Source organism: Caloenas nicobarica, chromosome 1 (assembly GCF_036013445.1).
Source record: "Caloenas nicobarica isolate bCalNic1 chromosome 1, bCalNic1.hap1, whole genome shotgun sequence".
Lineage (NCBI taxonomy): Eukaryota > Metazoa > Chordata > Aves > Columbiformes > Columbidae > Caloenas > Caloenas nicobarica.
The window spans coordinates 31,603,015-31,613,963 of NC_088245.1; positions in this window are offsets into that span (position 1 = coordinate 31,603,015).

A 10,949-nucleotide genomic window follows, 5' to 3' on the forward strand; every position below is an offset into this window, starting at 1 on the left:
GCCTGACTGATAAAAGGAGGGAACCAGCAGCACCCAGTGTCCAGGTCCTCCTGGGCTGGCCTGATGCTGGCACTGGCAATCAGGCTTTCACCACAGCAAGCACCCAGACACTCTGGTCCAGGGCAAAAAAGATAGTCAAAGCAGGACTTACCTAGAGCTACATGCCTAAGCCTCTGCTGAATTACTCTTTGCCTGCAATGATCACAAGTGAATTGTGCTAATGACAAAAGAGGGTGATGGGGCATCCATGGCCGCAAGGCTGCCTAGGCAGGGCTTGCTCTGGTGGGTAGAGACACATGTCATTCTCAGGATCTCGCTCACATTTCCATAGCGGTTGATCCTTCCGATAAGCTCTTGACTTTTGTGAAAGTGAAGTTGCCTGTTACTGTGCTTTTCTGTTATTCTTGATGTGTGTAATAAATGCTTGATGCAGTAGCTGTTGGTAGGACAATCAAACTAAGTATTGAAGATTAATCCCCTGAACATATTGTTTCACCATCCATTAGTACTCATTACTGACCTTGTGATAAACAGATGATGATGGTTTTAAAGTGTTACTTTGTTGTGTTGGTACTTCACATGCTGGTCACCAGCACACCTGAACAGAACTGTTCTGCTGACATTTGGCTTTTTATTTTTTAATTTTGATGGAGACTCTTTAGGCACATGAAGGAGCAGGAATTTAGACACCAGCGTGGATTTCTTAAGCAAGTTAACACTGCAGTATATCTTTGCCTGCAAAACACCCTTCAGAAATGAGTACACCATTTTCTCATATGAAGCAAAAAAGCATGTGGGATTATTTTGTCGTCACTGCATAAAACACTCATAGAGCTAAATCCTGAGAAAGTTTGTGTAGCACAAACCAGGCGTTTCCTCCTGAGATGCAGCAGGTTGGCCACAGCCGTGTGCTGTGAATCACAGGGGGCAGCTCACGAGTGAGCTGTAAATCATGTTTCATTGCTCCCAACAACAACAGACAACGAACTGAAAATGCAGCAGTGCAACTCTTCTAAAACTGAGATGCTTTTTATATGGTTTAGCTGGATAAATATGCTCATTGAAAGGTTATTGTCCAGACTGAATAGCCCCAGGCATTCTGCGTCAGTTTTGGTACGGGTCCCTGCATCATCTTTGCAGGAAGAGTTGTCAACTTCATTAATCTATGCACTGCTGATTTTTTCACCTTCTAAGATCCTAATAAGCTGCACACATGCCTAACCTTGAAGTGATAGCCCAAATCACATTTGAGGAGCGGTGTTCTGGAATAAAACCACAGATAAAATTGAAATATAAACTGATTAAAATAAATGGCACATAGCCTAGCTGCATGTGACCAAGTGATAGTAATGTGATATTGTAATTACCAATTGCACCCCTACCTGTTCAACAGATGTGCTCAAACCACATCCAGAATGTATTTATATTTCCACTAAAATGTACATATACCCGGATATTTTCAGTCATAACTTGTCAGAAAGCTCAAACAAGTGCTGAAGCCTCTCCATGGTTCCTGTCTTAATGTAACTTTGAACATGTTGGTCTGCCTTACACTGCATTTGAGCAAACAGCTGAAGTCATCTGCGTCCTGAGGCAAACGCGTGTTTGGAGCATTGTTGACTCCGCGACGGCCTCAGTGGGTTTGTCTCCACTGCTAATTAGCAGCAGCCCTGGGCCAGGTTCAGTGCTGGAGCCCAGACCAGCCCCACGGCATCGCCGGTAGCTCATTACCTGCCTGTTTTGAAGGGCTCTGCAAGGGCTCTTCAGCGCCTTGGAGGTACCTGCTGCCAAAAGGCAATGGGGACAGGGCTGCACGAGCTCCCGCTCCCTTCAGTGCCATCTCAGCACCCTCCATACGCCCAGCGGCCGGGATACACCAGGTTTGTGCTTTAGGAAGAGCTGGGTCCCATACAACTACCACAGCTTTAGACCTGGGGAGGGAGAATGGTCAGACTGAGCCCTGGTGGGTGCAGCTCATCCCCTCTAGAGCAGGGTCTGCGCAGGGAGGTCACAAACCAGCCTGTGCTCCTTGGCCTTGGGGCCACCAACTCATCTTACACCTTCGTTTATGCGAGGGTGTGCATATAGCTGCACCACTGCAGTCCCGTCTGTTGACTGCTTATGACAACCATGCTACCCTGAAAAGGGGGGAAAGAGAGAGAACACCTCTCAAATAATGATTGCTTTGATTAAAATAGCCCAAAGTGACCCAATCACATTTTCTGGCCACGTTGAGAAAACAGTTAGTTTAGAAAACCCATCTCTGCATATTTCTTATTGTAGGTGGAGTGGTGACCATGCCCACCAGAAAGCAAGATGTGAGATCCTGCAGAGGTCACCCCAGTCTGAGAGAAAATCACAAGTGGTAGCCAGGGAGAATATTGCACTTTTCTCAGAGGTGTTGGAGACTCTCCCCATCTAAAGACAGGCTACAAGAAGGTCCTAATGGCGTTAATTGAGCTCATGTGGCTGGTATGTTCTACTGCTGTGCTCAACTTTTGCTGTTTGTGATCACGAATGAGTTTCACCTCAGGTTAACTTGTCAGAGACTACTTTCTCCTCCTCTCTATCTTATGCAGAATGATCTGTTTCTTAAAACAATATACAATTAAATTCCTTTACTTGCTTGAGGCACAAGAAATATCTGCTACAAAATATGTATATTTAATCTGTGTTTTTCAAAGAGATAATGACCATCTGTGCAATGAGGCTTAGCATGGATATTCCAAGTAAGCAAAATATTTTAATTTTTAAATACATGAATTAACAGTGGCAATGAACAGGAAAAAGTGCATAGGTCAGAGGACATGAATGTATCATATGCATATAGGGTAGCTGGTATATGATGCAGCTGTACCAGATGTAAGGTGTGTTTCATTTACACGTTCATTCATGCACTAACACCTCAGCAGAATTCAGGGGTAAGTGCCAAAGAAGAGGGCACAGGAAGAACGAGGACGGTGAGTAAATAGGTAAGCAACAGACCAGAGGAAAAAAGCAGAGATAAGGAAAGTGTAAGTGACCAAGATAAGGCTTCTCTACCACAGATATATTGACTTGTAAGGCTGGGAACGAAATTAATCTCTAAGTTCTTTGCATTGGGTTGCTATCAACAGGGAAGAATAAATCCATCTAGAAAAACTTTATTGCCACTAAAACATGGTGAAAGAAGGATTAACCTTGAGGAAACAAAAAGCAGACATGAACGGCTGATTGCCCAAACCTAAAAGGAGACTTCCTGCCCACTGCCACATGCACACTTGTCTGATGCCTTAAAATGTCTTTGTTGGAGGGAAAAAAAACAATTTTAGAGCCAAGTAATTGCCACTCTTTTATTGAATAGTGGTTAACAAGACATCCGGGGAGAACCGGGTTGATTTAAATACTTTATTCTAAAGGGTATTCAGCAATCATGTTCTGACTAAATGGATAATCAAATAAGTTACACTCTCCATTTGAAAATGTGGTCATTGTTAATGGACCTAATGTCTGAGAGCACAGTTTTGCCACTGAATCCAGACACGGGTACGGTTAAAAGCACCGTCCCTTTGGGGGCCCACACCACTTTGAAACCAGCTCCAAGCATCAAAGATGAGAAAGTGCTGCTTATGTTTTGGGTGGTCAGATTATGGGTGGTAGACTATAGACATGTATGCTATCAGTTTCAAGTCAAGTAACTTCCTGTGGTTAATAATTGATGCCTGTTAGACTTTGAAATTTATGTGGGAGTGAATTTAATGAAAAGACAACCAGATTTTCACCATTCTTACCATATACTTTGCTGACTTTTTTTCCCAAGAGGTTCAGCTTTCTTTTGTGGTGCATGTACCCTTCCAGTACTAAAAGAGAGCGGACTTGATCTTCAGCTAGTCCAGATCGACCTGATCCCACCAAGCTGAGCTGGACTAGACTGATTTGAAATAACCAGGTAGAAACACTTTGTTAAAATGAGACATCTGGACTGTTAGAATCCAGGCAACTTGGAAAACAGATGTCAAAACAATTAATTATGTCTCTCTTACCTTCTCTTTCACACTTGTGATTTTCTTCCTTGAGATCAGACCCATCACCAGAAGGCATCAGTTGTTGTGGTTTTGTTATTTATGTTACAACAGCACAAAGAGGCTCTTGGAGATCCCAATGTATTAAGTGACACTAAAAATGAGGTAGAGCCCATTCCACCTAATTTAAGTTGTTTAAAAAAACCCCACTTAGCCGTTGTTGTTAAGTTTATCTTTTTCCTCTCACAAGAGACCCTGGTAAGCCGTTCCCCCATTTTTGTCAATTCTCTTGAGTTATAGCCAAACATTATACTCAGGCCCATCTTTTAACTCCTTCTGCCAAGAATAAAAAGGCACATTACAGACTGAGAGAGGAAATGGAGAGACAGTGGGACCCGCATGACTTGCAACTATTCACTTACTTGTCTGGGATGTTTATTCTGATCAGCCTCTGTCAGCAGGAGGAAACAGCTTTACTTTTTCCAATACTTCCCCAAGAACTGAAAGGGTTTTGCTCAAGGGCCAAAGTTTTATATAAAAAACACCTCCAGCTAAAAGCAGAAGTTAAGGTACATGACTTGCTTCAGTAATACCGTTTATAGACCCCTGAGCAAGCTGGCATAGGAAGAGAGATATATGAAAGGCTCTCATTTTCTTCTTGTGCCACCATCCTCAGACCTCATCCTCATCCTCTTCTCCTTCCCCAGCCCATGGAGGTCCCTGTTGTGGGCATTGTATTCAATGGTGAAGCTGAAAGTTCTTTGAACATCAGCTCATTGCTGCAATTTTACTACTTAATCTCAGGGGAATTTGTTAGTTTAGAAATGGGAGTGTCCCTGCAGTATATTTTGAGCATACAGCCACAGTGTTAACTTGGTGAAGGCTGTGTACAGTATGCATTTATTTGTCCTGTGACTGCTGTTGAGCTCTTGGCCCTAGAAGATCTAACTTCCTTGTACAACAATTAAGTTCAGGAACTGGTTTAGCAAAACTTATTATATACTGAACATCAGAATTTAAAGTAAGCAGATGATTTAGCAGCTCAGGTTAGCAAACTAAGTAGTCACGGTCCAGAAAATTAATGCAGGAAAATAGGGATTTAACAATAAATTCTGGGTAGTTTACATTTTGAATAGGAACAGGAATCGGTGGGATTTACAGGCTGTAAACCCTTACAGAGCCTGGCTGTAAGTACCAATAATTAGCAATTTGGCATCAGGAAACTCAGAATGTGGACGAGTTCATCAAAACAGGAGGATAAATGGGAAACTGCACAAAAAAAAGGCACTTGTTTTTAAATCATAGATTCTACAGGAAATCAAATCTCTGTCCTTGAAGAAAGTGAGACAGATATTTCAGTCTGTTAAATCCTGGCAAGGGCAACTTATATCAGTCATGTCAGAAGTATAGTCATCCTCTTGGAAGAACTCCAGAAAAGAGATTAGCAGTTGTTCAAGCAGGAAGTAATAAAAGCAATTCAGCCCCCTCTAGGGAAAGGTAATACCACAACAATGTGATGTTCCTGGGATAATGCAGCATCAGTCTAGTGAGTTGATGTCATTGATAAAAGACTGGAACCCATGATTGCTCCAGTGAAATAAGTTTCACACTAAGAGAAAGGGCATAAATCATGACATGTACCTGAAAAATAGCTTGACAGTAAGCCCAAGAAGACAAAACGGCTACAAATGCACCTGGGTGTAATACAAAAAATTTAAAAATTATATTGATAGTGATATTCCATCACGTAGTATTTTAGGTATCAAGTGTAAACCTCTAGGTCCCACTCAGCTTCAAAGAATTATGGACAATAAATTGCTTTTCATAAAACTAGTTTTGCCCACACAACTGCAGAACAAAAAGCTGAATTCTGACTCTTTGGCTCCCTCAGAGTTTTGTTGTGCATTGACACCTCTAAGAGCTGAGGTCCCCCAGCCCTCTTCCACACTGGGTCTATAGCTGTTAGTGATGTGATTTCATAGTGTTGTACTTTGACAAATGGCTGTAGAATATGAGCAAGTAAGCACTCAAGCCTGCAGCTGGACGTGCCACTTAAAAAAGTTATTATTTCAAGCAAATGCATTATACATTTTTTAATTATCATGCCTAAAACAACACAGAAGATAAAAAGAAACTGAGCCAGCAGGACACGAAGACAAATGCAAACTAAGAGTAAAAGCACTGATGGCAATTTGGCAGCCTAAGGAGTGCTGGAGAGACCGATGATAATGAATGGGAACTGTTTTTCCAGGCACTGAATGCAGCTACTGTGATTCAGATTTGGAAGCTGTATAAAGGTCTGAGAAGAGTAGAAAAAAACATTATTGAGACTAGTTCTGAGCAGATCCTGCGTAACCCCAAGGGGTCAGAGCTTGGTGCTATGATAACACGGCTGACTGCTTAACTGGAATGTTTTCACAGTAACACATAAAGTGATCTCTAGGAGGATGGACCTGCAGCTGAACCATGAGCATTATTTATGGACTGGCTGGGTCCAGACCATGTGTCATGGGCAAAGTTGCCTCTCGTGGCTCTAACTTCAAAGCGTATGTATTAGCATTGACATCCTTTGCTCTGCGACTGACATTCTTTTCCTCTGCTTTGGAAACTAAACAAATCTGGACTCTGCAGTGTCAAAGGATCCCTTAATGCCCTCACTGATCCAAAAGAGCTCCTTTCCAATTTCATAGGCTTCGCATTGCAAAGTGCGGAAAATATATCGGGAAAAACACCTTAAAGAACTCCAGTTAGTGTAAGATAACTTTCCCAAGAGACAAAAAGAGAAAAACACAGACAAAGAGAATTGACAGAACTACTCATATTTGGACAGAGAAAAATATGAGGAAAAATCAAATATGTGTGCCAAATAATACAAAAGTTAGGGAAAGTACAGTAAAGTTTTGAATTGTTCCAAGGAAAGGAGATCATGGGGAGAGTTTGGAAAGGTGATAGAGATGCTGGACAGTCAGTGTCCCAGACAAGTGAGAGAGACAGGCTGAGACACAAGTCTGAACAGAGAGAAGCAACAAGCAAAGGGTTAGATCTGGAAGGTGTCAGGCTAGGAGCTCAGACTGAGTCCAACTCACTAGATAAACTAAGTAGGCACAGGAAGAAAACAGAGCTGAAGTGTAGGAGAAAGGCAGATGAGTCACAAAGGAGAAGGAGATCCTGAAGAGGGGTCAGACAAAGGCTCACATAGGATGGGATATCAAGAAAATATACGCTGGCTACTGTGCTGAAAACAGAAGTGACATTGAGTTGGATGACACAATAGCTCTTCCTCCAGAAATGAAGTAAAAGCTCTGTGCAGAGAAGTTTCAAAAGGGAGGCTGAATCAATCCAAATGGAAGCAAGGGAAGAGCTGGGCAGAGGAGCTCCGTGCAGCAGTTGTGGATGGTTCATTTGTTAAAAATATAAACGTAAGGATGTAAAAGGAAGAGACATGGAACTGGCCAGGAACTGCTCATTTAGAATGAAGAAATTAGATACCAAAATGGCATTTATGCCTTGGAATTTCTATTGCATAAATATACAATGAAAATTCTTTCTGGGTTTAATATGGTAAGAACTGCAAAAGCCATTTAAAAATGAGATAACTGATATACTTCTGAATTATTCACTTAATAAGAGTTTCTGCATTTTGCAAGTATGAGGGCTGCAATGTAATTAAATGGGTATGTAAACCGAGTAGATATCATGGTCAAACAGACATAACCTATTGCAGGGAATTGCAATTGAACTTGCCCCATATAATTAACAACCAATGATCAGCTTGCTCAGCCCCTGCAGAGATGTTCTGTCATTAGCCTGAGCTGCCTATTGATAGCTTCCCAAATTTCCAACATCCCCCAGAGCACCAGGCAGCCTTTCACGCTTGTCTGTGCTCAGGACTGGTTAGTCAGACGTAGGGGAAGACTGCAAGGGCCAGCCGGGGTAATGATTTTTAACAGCTGAACTACAGAATCCGAGGTCATTATATAAAATGAATTCAGTTTGTGAATCCAATTAAAAATAGGTTTTAGCATCATGAGAGAGCAATGATTTTTACTGCATAGAAATACACTGTATAGAATGCTGTATAGAAATACGCTTATGCTAACTTATTTTCTCACCAGAATGCAAAACAATGTTTGAGGGTTACTGTTCTGCACCATCAGCAGTTTACAAATACTGCAGAAGTTGTGCAGGTTTGAAAGCTCAACCCTGGTCAAGAGAGAAATGAAGTGAATTTGAGCAAGTTCTCCACCTCCCAGAATTGGGAATTAGATCAGGCTTTTTATGTAATGGTACTGGGAGACACCAAAGGTTGATAGCGAGAGAGATTCTCACAACTGAAGAAGCAGTTCCTTGTTTAATAATTTTAGACTGCCCATTTACACTGGCTTGTAGCCACAAGTTTGAAAGTAAATGAGTGCAGCTATTGTGGGAGGACAGAAGTAGCTCCCAGGACTGATTACTGTTTTTTAGCATTCATCTGATAAATACGATCAGATACTATAAAATGTTAATGTTGTAAAAATGTGATCAAATAAGCCTTTAGCAGTCCACCGGTGTAATTATTTTTTCTGTTGTTATTATATGTGATATTGCATATATTTCATGTTATCAACATGGCACTGCAAAGAAAATAAATCGAAAACCTTTAAAATAATCTCATTTGAAATTGCTATGAAATATCGTATTTCCTAAATTCTATAGGAATGAGCATAAATTTTCATCCAAGTCCAAAGACAACCTTGGCAATCTCAATTTACATGTCCTTCTCTTCAAGTGTAAGGACAAGGGTTTCAGGATGAGAGATTCCCCAGAAACAACATGTATCTTATTTTCAGATAGTGTGAGCGATATACATTGATCTGCTTTTCTTGAGGTGAAGGGGCAACTACTCTGCCTAGGCAGAAAAGAGATAATAATTGAAGTACAGTTGTGCACTTTTCAGTGTTGGGACTAATTAGACAATTAAAGTACATCTGAAAAGATCCAGGTACTCGCTGTGGTATTTGATTCACAATATTTATTAATCTGATGAGATTTCTGGCTCTTGCTGCCTGACTCAGGACAGCCACAGTTGCTGTACACTGGGTATCGGGTAGGTGGAAGACCCACATAGCCGTGGTTCTTCAACTTCATTAACTCTCCTTCCAGATGTCTCTTTAATGTTGGCCTTTCCCTAATAATTCAAAATCTTGTATTACGTCTCAGTACTTTCCAGGTCTTTTTTGCTGTGTTTTCACAATCCCTATCAACCTACACAGCCTTGACCCAGTACTTACCCTACAAGACTGAAACTGCTTCCAGCCAGGGAACACAGAAAATGTTTGACAAAGGGTTGCCAAGCACTTGGTGGGTGGAAAACTGTAAGGACCCATAGGAAAGCTTGAGGAATGTGATATTTCTTTGGGAGACTTGTTGTATGGGTTGCGCACTAATTCTGAAAACTGAAGTGGTCAAACCCCTGTTACTTTTTAATGCAGCTGTTTAAGACTGGAACTTGAGCTTAGCAGAAGGACTTAATGTTTCTCTCAGGTGTTTTCAGTGTGTTGTGCCCAGGAGCTACTACGGAGTTTTGCTTCTGGGAGCCCTGGGGATGGAAGCAGAGCAGATGGAAGGAAACCAACACCTGTGCGTGGGATGCCCTCGGCTTTGTTGGACTTAGTGAAAACAGTGGTGGCAACTCAACCCTTGGAAGCTGGAAGCTCAGCCCTTGATCTTCCTGATTTCAACCCTGCTTTTCTTCCAGTGTGCTACAGAAAACATGAGATGATGAGAAAGCCTTAGCAAGCCTGCCTTTCCACAGCAGCACGGCTGTGTGGCTGACCAGTTTTGGCCGTCTCCCAGTGTAGGGCTGCGAGCCCAGCCACCGATGAATGAACCTCCTCTGCCATACAGGGGCAAGACACACGCTCCTTTTGAAAAGGACTGCTGTGAAGTGAGACATTCACTGTTTCTCAGAAAGGACGATAATCAAAGCAGGTGTCCTTGCGTTCATTAAGCTAAGATATTTTAAGGAGGATGTGCCTTGGAGATAGCAGGCTTGTATGAGATGTGTTTCTTTAAAGAAGACAGCAGTTTTGGGAGCTCAAGGAAAGCAGAGATACATATCTCTCCCATCTGTAGGGAACTGATAAAAACCTCAAAAAACAGTTATTTAACTTTGCTGCCTGTTTAAAGCACTTGGCAGCCCTCTTGACAAGCATTGTGCCAATGAGATTAGGGGTCTATGGGACATAAGAGGTGCCCAAGTAGTACCTAAATATCTCCCTCCAAATCACGGACACTATTGCTCCTACTCCACTCATTTAAATGGTGCCGAACCCACCCTAGGGGAAATCCAGGAAGGGATAAACATATGCAAATGAATCCTTGGCTTGTTTTGCATTTTGCCACCCTTTTTCCTCTATATGGAAATATACATGTATATACATAAATGTATACAATATCAAACATGCTGCCATATACAGGCTTTACTTTGGCTGGCGGAGGGTGAAAGTGTCAATTGCTTTAAATCCTGGTGTAGACAACTGAGCCTCCCTCATATCTGGATAGGACTCTTTGGGCACCTAATACAGCCAGCTCTGACTCTGGATCCTGGCACTAGGCGCTGTAGTGCTGCGTGCCACCATGACCTATGTTGAATGTCTGTCCTCCTCTGGCTTTGTTAAATGGAAGGCTAGGACTAGGTCAGCTTTCTGAGATAAGGGAATACCTAGTTATATGTCTCACTGGCATTTAGGAGTTACAGAGATGGCAAAGCAGCTCATTTATGTAATACAGCCTACAGAATTCAATTTGCTCCAAGGGGAGATATTTGATGGAGAGAGCTGCCAAAAATACATGCTTAAAAATTTAGTAGCTTTGGGGGATAAAAATTGGACTTGAGCAGCTATAAGGATGATTAGCTCCTTAAATCTCTTCTGTGAATCCTATTAAATTCAACTTCCACAGTCT